Source organism: Chiroxiphia lanceolata, chromosome 6 (assembly GCF_009829145.1).
Source record: "Chiroxiphia lanceolata isolate bChiLan1 chromosome 6, bChiLan1.pri, whole genome shotgun sequence".
In the NCBI taxonomy this organism is placed as follows: domain Eukaryota; kingdom Metazoa; phylum Chordata; class Aves; order Passeriformes; family Pipridae; genus Chiroxiphia; species Chiroxiphia lanceolata.
The window spans coordinates 50,576,923-50,591,832 of NC_045642.1; the positions used below are offsets into that span (position 1 = coordinate 50,576,923).

The following is a 14,910-nucleotide window of genomic DNA, read 5'->3' on the forward strand; positions in this document are numbered from 1 at the left end:
CATGCTGGTAACCTAAAATACGGACCCTGGGCATGCTAAAAATACAGAATGAATTGCAAGCATATTTAGAAGTCAAATGTGAGTTGAAAACCAGCTGTGCATTGAGATTTCTGCCACATAACACCAAAGAGTTTATTGCAGTGACAATGCTAGAGTAGCCCTTCATCTGTAGTTTCAGGCTACCATAGTGGGAAATATATGTTGGTGTGCAAAAAGCACTGCATGCTGCATCAGTGGCAGTGGCAGCTTCTTTTTGGGTGGAAGTGCTGTTTGCTTACGTATCCTGCAATAGGTGGTGCAAGTGCTTTTTATTGCTTTTTTATTGCAAGGGTGCCGCATGTGGTTCTCTGTCAAAGGTTGGGCTGGAAAGCAGCCCTGTGCCAGTGGGAAGACTCAAACACCCAACAAAACTGAGGAGTGAACAAGGAAGAGAAAAATTTTCATAGGGGTCTAGAGGGGTCTGAAAGGAGTTGGAACAACTCAAGATGTCACTGAAAGTTGCTGGACTGAGTGGTAGGCTGGGATTTTCTCTGCAATGCCAAAAAATCTGTGTTCTCACCTTCCTATCTGTGGCTGTTCCAGGGGCAGTGGGGTTGCTGTGCATCTAGAAAGAGTATTTGCCTTCCACCTGGGCATCAGATACAGAAAGGGAGTTGGCAGCATATCTAATGCTTAGGAACATATGAGCAAATGCTTCCCCTACAAAAAGATCAGCAGCCAAAGCTTCCTCAAAGGGACAGGGGTTTTCCATGAACATGTAAGCTTAGGATACTTGCATTGCAGCAAAATGCAGAATTGTGAATATAGCAAAGAAGGGAATATGCAAAGTAAGTGCTGCAGTATTTTGAGGCAAAGCCCCGAGCTATCAATGATTTGTTCTGTGCCAAGGATATGGGATTTGCTGCTTCTGGCATGTGCAGTTCCTCAAAGCTTGAATATGAAACATGGCCCTGGGGTTTTTTTTCCATTTTTCATATTTTCAGTGTATCACTGAGATGCTCATTGACTTCAGCCACTCTAAAAACTGGAGTAATGGAAATCGGGGTTAATTTTTTTTTTTCAAAATGTGATGTTTTCACTGATTGGAAAGGGCCAGATCAAATTCTGCTATGGGGGAAAATGACCCAAAGTATGGCAGGGTTAATAACTAGAAAGTTTTAAAGTCAAGAACCCCATGCTCTACAAGAATTGGTGGCACTGCAGGTGGGATGTATGTGTGGAAAGTATGAAAGGTGACAGCTGGACAGTAAATTCATGCAGCTGAGCAGTTTCTTTGTTTTATGCTTGAATAGCATTTGGCTCAGTGGCATTTTGGCCTGTGATTGGACTCATCATACAAATAAATGGACTGTTTTTATTTTGGCCTTGAAGGGAACAGGGATGTGTTTGTGCTGCATACATTATGTGAGCAAATTCAGACCCAGCATCCTCCTGTTACATCCAGGAGAGCTTCAGGTCAGAGCAGGGTTTCAACCAGCTCCTTCCAAGTTGTTTTTGGTGACTTTGTGATTTAGCTGTGTTATGACGCCCAGGGACACAGGAGCCAGCTGGCAAAGGTCCTTATTCACAGCCTCTCAAAATCTACTTTCATGGGCTTTAGTGGGATTTGAATTAAGGTTGTTAGGCTGAAGTTCTCATTGCTTGGTGCCAGTAATTGGGTCAGTTACTCCAAAGTGTTCAGCACTTATGATTCTTGTAACAGCTTTCATAGTCATATTTTCCAGAGAGTCTAGAGGCATGTTTAAGCTATAGAAAGAGCAGTCACAAACATGCTATTAGCATCTAGGGGATGCAGCATTATTAAATGTGCACCTTCCACATATGCTCCAGAAAATACTGGCAATGATAAAATGTTCTGTGGTGCTGATAAATACTGCTTTCACACACACAGCTTCAATAGATCTGATACGTTTCTCAGGAGAACAGAAACAATTACACTAGTTACATATCCTGAATTTTCTTTCCTCCTTCCTACCTGTTTGCTGCTAATAAACAGAAAGCTTCTAATTTCCTTTGCACTCTGGCATGCTAGAAATTAATGGAGTAAATGCACATGCTGTTTTACTTTGCCAGAGACTGGCTTATACAACAGATTTTTACTCTGTAAGACAGATTTTGCTGTATTTGTGCTTTTTTCATCTCCCCCTGAGGAGTATTAACTCAAAGCAATCACAAGACACCCATCCTTGCCTGCTGCTTCTTGAACTGCTATATCCTTTTCTTTGCTTCTTGCTTCTCTATTTGAAGCTTTTTTTTCCTTTTTTTGATTTACGAGGAAACAGCAACAACCAAAAAACCGAAAGGGTGTCTCCTTTCCTAAAATAATAACTATTTGATGTGAGAAAACCTAAAAATGTAGAACACTTCTGTTCACATAGAATTTACTTTCAACAACTGTGTTCTTTCTACTCAAGTGAAGATAGGTAGAGTGCTCTCTAAAGTACAGTATTGGAAAAGGAAGATGTGTACACACCTGGAAAATGCTGAGCTGCTTGTGAAGCTATAGACACTGCATGTTTATGACTTGCTTTTCTGAGCGATCTCCAGAGCTTGAACGGATTACAGTGATATTTTAACAAGGCTGCTGGCATCCATCTCTAGCTTTCACTTACTAAGAAATCTAAAAGATGGGAGAATGTAATTATTTTCACGTAAGCTAAGTGCTAGCGGCTGATTGTCACGAGAACTTTGATGCTTGAAAACTTCTTCATCTCCTGTAAGGTAAACAGGTAAGTCTCACAGGCTTCTCTTCCACCGTTTGTTTTGGTGAGGGGGCAGGGGCTTGCAGGGGGCTGGTGTCGAAGGGAAATGTGTTTGATATGAAGGCAAACTGTATTTCTTAAATTTTAAACATGCAGTATTGCACATAGTCATTTTCTATCTGTCAGGTTACAAACCTTCTACCTACACAATAACTATTATTTCTTTCCATAGCTGAGATCTGTATCTCACTCGAAATTAATCCCTAATGTATGCAACTTTTACACATTTATATACTATTGCAAGAGGATGTGTATGTCAATCATCTGTGCATAGTGAAATAACTGGTTTTGTCCTCCTATAATTACTTCTGGATTGATTCCTCTGGTTAAAACAACATTATTCCATATGATAAATGAAATAACGTGTATAGGATTGTACTTTCTAAAGATTTTTGCTGATCAGTTTTCCCCTGAAAACATGATTTCCTGAACTGAGATCTTTTGGCAGCTTACTTATCAGATGAGGTCTGCGTTATTGTAGAAACACTGTGGTAAACAAGGGGTTTCCTGGCTTGCAAGTGGGAATCTAACAGCATCAAAAATAGATATTTCTTTCCCTTTCACCCTTGAAAGAACACTTATTCTCTTTGAGTAATTGCACTGTTATGCCTCTAGAGGTGAGGCTTTCTATTTGAAGACTTTTAACATAAAAGCACTGATTACCATTTAGAAAAAAAAAAAAGACCCTTTAACCATAAATAGGTTTTCTCTTAATTAAGTTTTTTTGTGTCCTCTGAGAATATTTGCTAGCTTATGTATTAAGTTATTGAAGGACAAAGATTTTACATGATTCTCTAAGATTTTTGTTTACAAGAATAGCAATCAGAGAATGGAGAATTTTGAGTTAAAAATAAATATCAATACTTCTTTCTTGCTTGTTTTAAAATATGGTTGTTTACAGAAAGAATTAATTTAAGCTCCATTTCCAATCTGGCTATGATAATTGAAACAAATCCTGCTGGCAGACATGATTATAAATAAACTTCTAAGAATAATTAGAAGTGTAATTAACAGAAGACTGAGTTATTATCACTTTCTCCTCTGTATAGTAATTCTGCATAAAAACATGAGAAATGGCTCTCATTAAAATCTCACAGCAGAGAAATCCACAGAAGGGAGTGAGACATTAAAACAAAGCATTCAAGATGTGCAAACACTGTGATTAATTAATTAAACAGAGACCAGCACTAAGGAAAAGCCTAAAAGCAATTTAGATATTTAAGAAATAGATATATCATAAAGAGTTAACATGTTCAGGCTGGTTTTGATTTGTCGTGTTTTGCTGGGGTTTTTTTGAAAGACGATACCTCAGAGTACGCTGTGGATATATATTTGTATATTTTGCTGTTATCATTTGGCTCTGAGGAATCTGAGGAAGCTTTATTCACCAGTAAAGCTTTCAAAATATAATCAACAGAGTGAGTATTTCAGAAGGATTTAAAAGAGCCTGGCAGAGGATGGCTGGAGTTTTCTTCCCCTCGGCTAAGGGGCATTCTCTGTCGATCTTCAGGGACTTTCTGAGCTGTTCCCAGGGGCTTTCACCAGAAAGATGCTTACAAAGGTACCTCTGCTAGTGGCAAAAAGAAAACCAAGCTGGCTGATGAGTCTCTTGTGAAGCAAAGACTAAACAGGTATTTGAAAGGTTTTACCAGTCAGAATACTGGTATTCTGGAGATCAGCTATACTCAGAATAGAAATGCCAGCAGTTACTTAAATCTGGCTTCTGTCAAATTCCTCAAAGCCTGTTTCTTCGAGTACTGTGCAGTATCATGGCAACACCCATACTCTGCATTTTGGAGTACTGAATAATGCTTAGGACTATTTTGGCTGCTGTGCAATATTCATTCTAGCAGCATCCTGTGTATGATGCAGTAATTAAAAGGCCTAGGTGTGAATCATTGGAATATTCAGGTTATGTTACTTTTCTTAATGCTTGGCAGTTAAACCAGGAAAGGAAATCTCCGCCTTTTCTATTAAAAGGAAAGAAATAAAAAAATAAAGAGAAGAAAGGGGACAAAAAAAAAAAGAAGAAAAAAAATTAGGGGAGAGAGAGACATTTTTGTTCTATGGTATTAAATAGTAACGTCATGTAATGCACACCTAGGAGCTTAACAGAACTGCAGTAGGACTAATTTAGCCCAAGTCTGTCTAATCCTTCATTAGCATACTATAATTTTTTTGCCCAGTGGGTATATTGCCTGTTGAGAAATAATGTGAATATTTATTCAGCAGTAATAACTGTTGCTGCTTGAGAGCTTTTTTTACCACGTGTGAACATGCTGATCTAGAAAAGAATTTCAGGCAGATGATCACCCCTGGGATTCAATGAATTCATGCGTTGTATGTCCTATCTTACTACACGGCTGTACAGCAAGATTACAGTTTTTCTAATGAGATTCCAGTTCCAATACAGACACTGCAAACACATCACTGCCTCTCAGAAAATAGTACCTGTCTGCTGGAGTGGTTCTATGTACAAAAAGAACTAGTCTATTTAAGCAGCATTAGAGGTGCAAGTCTGCCTCTATTTGGTGCAATAGGCTAAGCAGTTTCTGTCTGAAATTGTAGTAGTCCCCTAAGAACAGAGCTCAGTCCTCTTCACATAGAAATCAAGGAGTGTTTTTCTACCTAGGTCAGAGAAATAGGATAAAACCATACGTTTTGAAATGTCACTTGTGTTCAGTATCAATGACTCCCCCCAAAAATGTAACTGCCACTGCACATTGCTTATACAAAATGGAAGTTTAGGTCAAGATATCCATTTTTAAATCAGTTGAGATTATGCATTTATATTTCTTTTGTGTGCTGAGAAGTTAATTTCAAACCAGGTTTTCTTTTCCTGAAGAAGAAAAATACTTAGTGTATGTATTTTCTGCAGTGAATATGGCTCTGCTACTATCCATTTTTGATGTAGATGTATTTAAATGCTATTTTTAGCATTAGAATGATGTCAGAAAGCAGTGCTACATTACCTGTACATAACAAATTTAAACTGAAGCTAACTCTGCAATGGACAATTAGTACTGCAATCAATTGTACTGGCTACACGGACGTAAATTAAGGATGATTTCATTGAAACCAGTGAATGTAGGAGGTTTACTTTTCTATAAATGAAATTTGAATCATATCCACTAATATTTATTTCAGACTAACTTATGAAAATATGAACAAACCCCAAAATTATCAAACACAAGCTGTAACCTTTTATCATTCTCTAGTCAGTTGGCGGTTAAGTTGTAATAAAGCAGAATTTATTTAAAAAGAAAGAAAACAACAAATCTGAAATGTTTTCCATTTTACTAGCTTTGCTTACCATTTATTAATCATACACTATTTTATTACTGTTGCAAGTTTTTGACAACAATGGTATCCTAGTCTTATTTGCACTGATGGAAACTAGAGAGGAATGAGACCAGTTGCCATATAGAATATTGAAAATAATTATTACAGTAATACTTTATTTAAAATATGTTAGAAATAGTTTTTAGGGATGCTAAATATACTGCAGATAGATGGAACTACATGTACATCCTCTGTCATGCTTGAGATACTTTTTTTGTAATAAGTTCTATTGCTTATGGTTAGATTTTTCAATTAAGTGCTGATGATCTGGAAATGCCCTCACTGAAGCTCAGACTCTCCTGCATGTATTATGGCATTTAAACTAAAACAGCAAGAAATCAATTCAATTGTTTGTGTTGTAATTGACTGAATAGTAATTGAGACACAGGTTATTGAAGGGTCAAAGTGAGAAACGTACCCAGAAAATACATTTGTGAATCATTTTCACAAGTTTTTAATCAAAAATTGGTTCATAATTGAATTATACCTTTAATTTCATATGTTAAAGAATTTTCATAATCTGGGCACATCTTTGCATTTATGTTACAATTACTGTATCCTTTACATACAGTACTACTTTCAAAAATCTAATTGAGTTCTCAAATCACAGATACTGGAAAAGGTGTGGCTTGCAAGGAGTAAAGTGATGGTCTTTGTAGTATTAAACTATGGTTGTGATGAAGGCTTGTTTTGGTAAACAAGTTGTTTCACTTACTTCTGGTGTTCAGGCTATACTGGGGCAGGCAGCTGTGTGAACTGGGGAGAAGGTGTCCCGTGTCACTCAGTTCACAGTCCTCACAGTGGCCTCTGTGCTGCTCTGTGGGAAGGCATCTCCTGATGACAGGGGGGCTCCTGAGGTGGTCTGAACACACAAGGAGTAATGCTGGTCCACCTCTGCTTCAAGTTGCCTTATCTTCCCTGCTCCTGACTTTTGCAGGGAGATTCCTGGGAGATTTTTCTGCTTCAGCTTCTTAAAGTCTGACAATCTCTTCCAAGTCCCCAGGGGCCTCTGCTCTGCATCAGGCTAGTGTAGAGTAATTGTCAGCAGAGTAGGGAGCCCACCCATCCTGACTGCCCTCCATCCCTGCGGCACAGGCATACACTCATGGCCAGAGAAAGGCACTGTTTCCCTGGCCTGGGCCACCACTTCGTGCTTGCTACAGCACTCACTTGCCTTCTTCAAGTGTCATCCTTCCACTTGGTCCTCCCCTACACTCTGGACTAGAACATATTGACAGAAGGGTCTTTTTTCTTCCCATTTGTCTGGGAGCTTTCTCTTGCTATCAGGTCTCAGCAATACAGAGGAGGCAGTCTAAGATCTGAAATGGGCTTCTGCCCAACCAGTTGCCTTGGCTGGTTGCACATCCCTGTTGTTTTGACGCCCAAGGTCTGGTAGAATGGGGCCTATCTGGCTGGAGGGCTGGAACATGGAGGAATGCTGCCTGCCTGATTCAGCTGCACTAACCAACATGGTTTTCATGGGACACCGCTGTACCAAACACCAGGCCTAGGGAACGAAGGCTGACTGGGTCCTAGCTTGCTCTGGTCCTTGGGCTTACAGGACACATTTTCTCAGAGAGGATAATGCTACTATTGAAAGGATATAAAGGTGGGAAGAGAAAAGATAAATAGAAAATGGAATAGGAACGGAACGAGTGCATTAGTCAGCCTTTTCAATGCATAGTAAAAAGCATTTATATGAGATTAAATTCAAGTCTTGTGTAAGTGAAAGGGAGATACTGTACTTGTTTTCTGTAAGAGACTGAATTTTATCTAAGCAGATTTGAATTTTCAAAAAAAAAAAAGTAAAAAGCTGCTCAAATTTTGACATCTCCAAACTTACCTCTCCTAAAATATTTTTAATAATCTGATAGCTCCTTCTTACATGCTAGTTTGCTTTCATTCTGAAATCACCTGTTGGTTACTTGCTTTCTTTCTGTGGTTGTTTTGTTTTATTGCTTTGCCCTTCAACTCCCTTCCCTAGCACTTTTAATGATATTTCCTCCACTACAGAGCACTTCAATACTGTTTAGTATTCTCCCTTGTAAAAAATAAAGTACAAAAAAAGCACATTAAAATATTAATACTTTGTTGTCACTCTTTTAAAGATTGTACTGTTGGGGATAAAAACAGGCACCGGCAAGAATGTAAAGAAGTAATAGTGAAAAAGACAAAACAACTGTAGCTTATCATGCTAAAACAAATCTTTCTTTACTATGTGTATGGTGAAATAAGTTCATGTAGACTTAGTAATTCCTTTGTAAGTATATAGGAAATCTCTCCACCTCTCTTCGTTCCCTCAGTCTAAATGTTCCCATATTTCTCTGTATGTTGTATTTGGGGGATTAAGAATTCCCAGTATATGTTCATATCAATAAACATATTGGATGAACTAAATATGTTCTGCAATCTGTTTCACAGAGCAGCTCTGCTAACAGGATCTAATGGTCCTTCCTGAGCTTTGAATATATGTGAAGCATCTGGCTTTGCTAAGAAAATGAGGCTAAACTGTAGATCTTCCTTTATAAAGCATGAAAGCAGAGTGTGGTGCAGCTAAGCTACTGTCAGAAAAGTTACTGTCTTCCTAAAGATAACCTGTCCCCTTTTCACAAAGACCTGGTGTTTGCCATTTAGATAGGGCTTACAAGATACAGGTTGGAGTTCTTCAAGGGGAGAATTAGATAATTCTGCTGTGTGACTGCAAGCTAAGGCAGTTCTCAGGGCCTTGCCCTTTAACTTGTCCTATCACTATAACAGAATAAAGAGCTGATCTAGCTCAGGTCTTTGACAGTAATCATGCTTGAACAGTTTGGCCAAGGTCTGATATTGCACTTACTGCCAGGTCACGGGGAGAGAAATCTTTAGGTCTTTTTATTTCTTACATCTTACCTGTGCAATGGAAAGACAGCTTAGTCAGTGCTGAACAAATGCCATGATCTGGACTAAGGATTTATACAGAACAACAGCACAACGAGAAATGTCATGTTTAGACACTGTGGTGTTTGGGTATTTCCTTCAGACTCTACAGCCACAGAAGTCAGCAGAAGCCCTGCCACAAATTGCAGAGGTCCAGCCCTGTTCAGAATCCATCCCCTTGGTGTCAGCCCTTGCAGAAAATCCTCTGTGTCACTCCTATGGGGCCATCAGTCGAGTTGCTCTAGGAGAAACCCCTTTAAGCCAGCTCCAGTTACTTTGTTTATGGGCCAAAACTAAACAGCCTCATTGCTGCTTCTCTTCTATGTGGAACTTACACACATCAGTTAAAGCAATTAAAAGGTTATGTCAGAGAGCTCCATTTTTCAGTATCTGTCAAAGACACCTGGGCGATTCCTCTGGATGGTGGCTCTGATTTAGTGTGTGCCCTTTCAACCAGACAAGTGTCTGCTCTGTCTGAAATACAACAGGATAAAGAGGTAAGGAATAAGCAATACAATTTCTGTTATTGCAGGGACAGAACATAAGTGACTACAGCTGCAACTGGAAACTCACATAAGATCCAGGGGAATGGCATGAAGCTGTGTCAGGGGAGGTTCCGGTTGGATTTCACCCAGAGGGTGGTTGAGCACTGGAACAGGCTCCCCAGGGAAGTGGTCACAGCACCAAGCCTGACAGAGTTCAGGAAGCATTTGGACAACAGTCTCGGGCATACAGTGTGATTCTTGGGGCTGTCCTATGCAGGGCCAGGAATTGGACTTTGATCATCTTTGTGGGTCCCTTCCAGAATAGGATATTTTATGATTCTACGATAACCATGGAACTTTCTTGTCATTTTAACATCTTTGCAGATGATGTTTGCTTTTCAGACAGAAGCTGCACCACCCTGGCTCACCTACCTCTCGACATACCTGTTTGCGTTTCCCTTGGCTACACCGGCCCCCCTGGCCCGGGCACCCCACGCAGGGCGGCAGCGGGGAGATGCCCCCCGGGGCTGCAGCGGTGCTGTCAGCGTGAAGGAGGGCTGCTCGCCTGAGTCCTGCCGGTGCCGTGCAGACTGGGGGAGCATCCCACCCCCTCTCTCTGCTGCCCTAGTGGGGGCTTTTTCCTTTTCCTTGCAAAGCTTCCCTGCAGGGCAGCTAAGGACATCCTGGGTAGGCTGACCGATCCTGGGAGGAGGAGAGAGGCAGAGGAGACAATCCCCTCTCCCTGCTGCTGCTGCTGAAGCTGTGCTGGAGCCGGAGCCGTCGATGTGGTTCCCCAGAGTTAGTTGCTCAGCAACCAGAATCAATTAATATGCTTTGCAGAAAGTGCAGGGGAAGCCCGAGCTGCTGTCAGCGAGCAGGCAGGAGGCTGAGGGTGACTCAGGATCCCACTCCCACCTGACACCCATTTGGTCCCACCCCGTCTTCTCCAAACACTCCATTAGCCATCATTCTTTCCCCCTCTCTCCTTCCCTATGATACGTAGTGCATGTGTCCCCAAATCCTTCAGGCAAAGTACCTTCTTGCTCAAGAAACATTCTGCTTCGAGGGTTTTGGTTTTAGATTTGATTTGTATTTTTGGGTTATTTTTCAAACCCCCAATACTTTTCTAGAAATTCTAATATTTATGTTCTTTGGGAAGGGAAGGGGATAGCTGATGTTTTTGTCAGATAGTTTTAAAGATGTCTCAGGATGAAAAGGGTTGTTTGGTAGTACACAGTTGAGCAGCAGCAATGAAAATGCATCATGTGTGAATTGGGAAAGTTTTTGCCTCTCCGTTTATTACAAATCATCAGCACTGGATATATGAGACCGAAGAGGTAGTATTAATTGTTGTGAAACACTTAGATAATAGAAAAATTGAGGGGGGTGTTGTGGTTTTTTCATATCTTCTCATTTTCAGCATAGTAATTTCAGGGCTTTGGTAAGGTATTATTTTCTTTTTTTCTTTCTTTCTTTAATTTTCTTTGGAGTCCCTCTGATGACACCACGAATCTGGGAATGAAGAACTTCTTAGAGCTGATTGGAAATGGCATTACGGAGCTGAAACTTAACTGGAGGAAATATATCTCCTGAAGAAGAAAATATAATGCACTATAAGGATCTGACTTCTGGTGAAAAATTCAAGCCTAGAGAAAACTTGTCCGCTTTGTTAGAAAGAATGGGTTGGACAATTTTCTTCAGTTCCAAAGGATATCTGAATGCCATGCTGAGCTTAATCTCTGCAGCATGCTCTGTGCTTCTCATCTCTTCCTGATGCACTGCATGGTAAGGCCTTTTTCCTTCTTTTTAGTAATAACCATCTTTCTGATACGGTGAAGAGGTATAAAATAATAGCAACAGTGAAATGAAAATTGAAAAAATGTAGAAAGGTAACAAAAGAATGTTTGTTTGTATGGTTGTTTCCAGCAGCAAGTGTCCTGATTACTGCAGCAGCTATGTAAGATCATTTCTGTCTTTCTCCCTTGCTTTGTGACAGTGTGTATGTGTGTGTGTGTGTGTGTGTGTTTGTGCCCACCTGTGCTGTCATTTGCTCTCGGACTGGAACATCTGTAGCTGTATTGTACATATTTCCATGCTAAAGAGGATGTTTAGGAATTTGCTTTGACATTTCTCTTTCTTTTTCCCTCCCTCCCTCCATTCCCCTCCTCCTGCCTCCCCTTTCTCTTGCTCTCTATTTCTCTGGGGTCATGGTGCTATACCTTCCCTGCACCTTAGTTGTGCACTGACTGCTAGAAGGCAAAAATAGAAGGTAAAATAAATTCAATATCAGTGTAAGAATAGTCCTGAATAATATTTATCTGAGTAAATGGAGGCTATAGAACAGTTTTGAATGTCTGCAATATTGACAGGTACCAAAGATTTACTGTATTTTGTTTCCATGGGAAACAAATATCAAATGCAGACTTGGATCTGTGTTTTAGATACAGTGGGAGGCAGATCCTCTTGCACACGTCAGAAAGCCAAAAAACTACCACTGTGAATTATGATCCAGCTCATAAAATAAGCAAACCCTGTATGGGATGTTCTCATATTCAGTAATTTTTGTCACATATTAGAGTAGTGTTGAGAATTATTAGAAATGGCTTCATTGAGTGTTACACTAACAGGTGTAATATGATTTCATCTTCCTGGATGAAAGGAGATATTATTAACTAACAACCCAACTTACAAAAATTTAAGATCTTTGTCAAAAAATTGCCAAGCTGATCAGGAATTATACAGTGAATGTACTGAGATGGAAGAGCAGGTTTATTTTCCAGAAAACCTGGTTTACTTGGATCTCTGTTTCAGAAATTAGGGTAGACTAAATGATGAGAGAGTCATGATGTGAAATATATATATTTCTTACACATCTTGGTTGATCACTGAGTTTGGAAGACGAAAAGTTGAGTGGTTCTTGAGGAGTAAACTGTGGTAAGGGCCTGCCCCTGCTCTGAGGGTAACCCCTCACAAATCTGGCTGCTTTTAATGGGGTTGGAAATGGAACAGGAACAGGTTTGTGTGCCAGCTGTCACAGGCTGTCCAGCTGGGTATGGAGGTGATGGGTTCCCAGCAGCAGATTTTGAGGGTGAGAAGAATGAAAAGAGCCAAAGCAAAAAGGCCAGGCTACAGCAGGACTCATGAACAAGAATCAGAGCTTAGAGTACTCAAAAAGATGTAATTTTGTGGTAGTTCCCAACAAATCTCCTCCTTATATGATGAAAGACTCCATAAGGCAGTTTTTAAAGAGAGAATGGTAATGCAGCTTCTTCAAATCACTGCAACGGGGGAAACAGAGATAACTAACACAATTCCATACTGTGACAGTATTTCAGTAGGGTTCAGAGGAATCAGCCTTGATTTTACAAGTAAAGGTTCAAAACCTTTGATGTTTGCATCAAAGTAGATATTCTGTGTATTTTACTATCTGAAATATTACATTCTAGTGTAAGAACGAATAAGCAAAACTGAGGAAGGACAACACAACCATAAATGTCATCTTCAGTGTTAGAAAGAATCTCTTGCTTGTGGAAGTCATTCCCTCAGATCTCTATGTGAACAAGGACTGCATCCTAAATTCAAGTCTCCCATTGCAAACCTCTTCTCACACCAGCAGTTCTGTGTCAATCAATGGGACAACTCACATGAATGTTACTGTTTAACTCCAGCTGGTAACTAAGCACCTCATGGCTGCTCACTCACTTCCCCCTGGTGGGATGGGACAGAGAATCAGAAAAGTCAGAAAACTCATATGTTGAGATACAGACTGTTTAATAGGTAAAGCAAAAGCCACATGCACACAAAGCAAAGCAAAACAAGGAATTCAGTCACCACTCCCCATGGTCAGGCAAGTGTTCAGCCATCTCCAGGAAAGCTGGGCTGCATCATGTATCACAGTTACTTGGGAAGACAAATGACATAATTGTGAACATTCCTCTCCCACCTTTTCCTTTTTCTTCACCCCATTTATATGCTGAGTATGGCACCATATGGTACAGAATATCCCTTGGGTCAGTTAGGGTCAGCTTTCCCAGCTGTATTCCCTCCCAACTCCTTGTGCACCCCCAGCACACTTGCTGGTGGGGTGGAATGAGAGGCAGCAAAGGCTTTGGCTCTGTGGTAGCACTCCTCAGCAAGAACCAAAACATCTCTGTATTATAAATACTGTTTCAAGCACCAAACATAGCTTTATATTAACTACTAGAAAGAAAATTAACTCTATCCCAGGCAAAGCCAGCCCATTCTCAACTCCTCATTCTATACTATTTACATCATGCTCAGGTCCTACACTATTCAATACATTCTCATTAACCACCATCCTCCTTCCCATCTTTATATTTAATATGCAGATATCATTCCCTTACTCTATGGACCACCCCTGTAAAATGTCCAGAAATGCACACAAAATGTCCATTGAGTTCATTTAGTCCATGACTTTGGGCTCCATTTCTTATGGTGGTCACTCAGGATAGGAGAGGTCAAAACTAGCACAGTGAGTGAGAACTACTCATGTGAATAAATTCTGAAAGATTTTATAAGACCAGGATCTTTGATTGTCATAGCAACAGATTTATTAGGCTTCAGACATAATTTGTATTTCCCTTCTAAACAAAGTAATTTTTCTTTTTACCTACGCGATTCTTTTTGCCTTGTCATTAGGGCAAGAAAAATAGGTTAATTACATTCTTAAAGATCAAGCAACTGTACAGATACACTGTTAGTGAAAAATTGTCAGAATATGCAAAACTTTACCTTTGTTAGTGGCCTCCAAATCGAGGTGCAGCGTATTCTTACTGGAATCATTCATTGCCTTATTATTTTTCTGACAGTATTAACATTGCTACTAGGTATTGTCAATTTTTCCAGGAACCCATTAAAAAAAATAGTTCATTTAAAACATCACTGATCTTATAAAAGTACTCACTATTATTGGGCTCAAGGATATTTACCAAGCTTTTTACTACATTAAATAAGTTCATTTTTTGGCTAATGCATGATGTTTAGCTCTTTAGTTGATCCAGGAATATGCTTATCTTTAGAGTATAGAAACGCAATATGAAATCGTAATTATAGTAAACTTCCTACAGAATATAGATATATATATTCAAATTGGAAGGATAAAATCATCTGGATTTTATTTCCCTGTGCAATTTTGCATGCTTATAAATGTCTATATTAGTAGGATATATATTACGTAACAAGTAACATTTCATTCATTGTTATTGTAAAGAACAGTTCCTTTTCAGAATACGGTGCATAGGGGGTATTTTTTTGCACTAGGTTGTGCATTATGAAAGAAAGAAAAATATTAAGAAAAGCAAGTATAACAGCCTTTAATATGTACCAGTACACTAATGCAGCAATATGTACATTTGCTTCTTTTATCCCTATAATATGCATAGCAA

At 39.6% G+C, this 14,910-nt stretch overlaps 1 long non-coding RNA gene across 4 annotated transcripts in view; it reads left to right on the plus strand.

Moving 5' to 3' along the window:
• Window positions 1–14,910, plus strand: part of LOC116787814 — a 161,360-nt gene that overhangs the window by 121,542 nt on the left and 24,908 nt on the right. For 3 of the 4 annotated variants that reach the window (XR_004357462.1, XR_004357463.1, XR_004357464.1), the window contains one exon: window positions 10,996–11,290. This is a non-coding gene — a long non-coding RNA (uncharacterized LOC116787814). Of the gene's footprint in view, window positions 1–10,515; window positions 10,843–10,995; window positions 11,291–14,910 lie in introns of those variants that run through there. The other variant, XR_004357465.1, reaches the window with a different exon arrangement.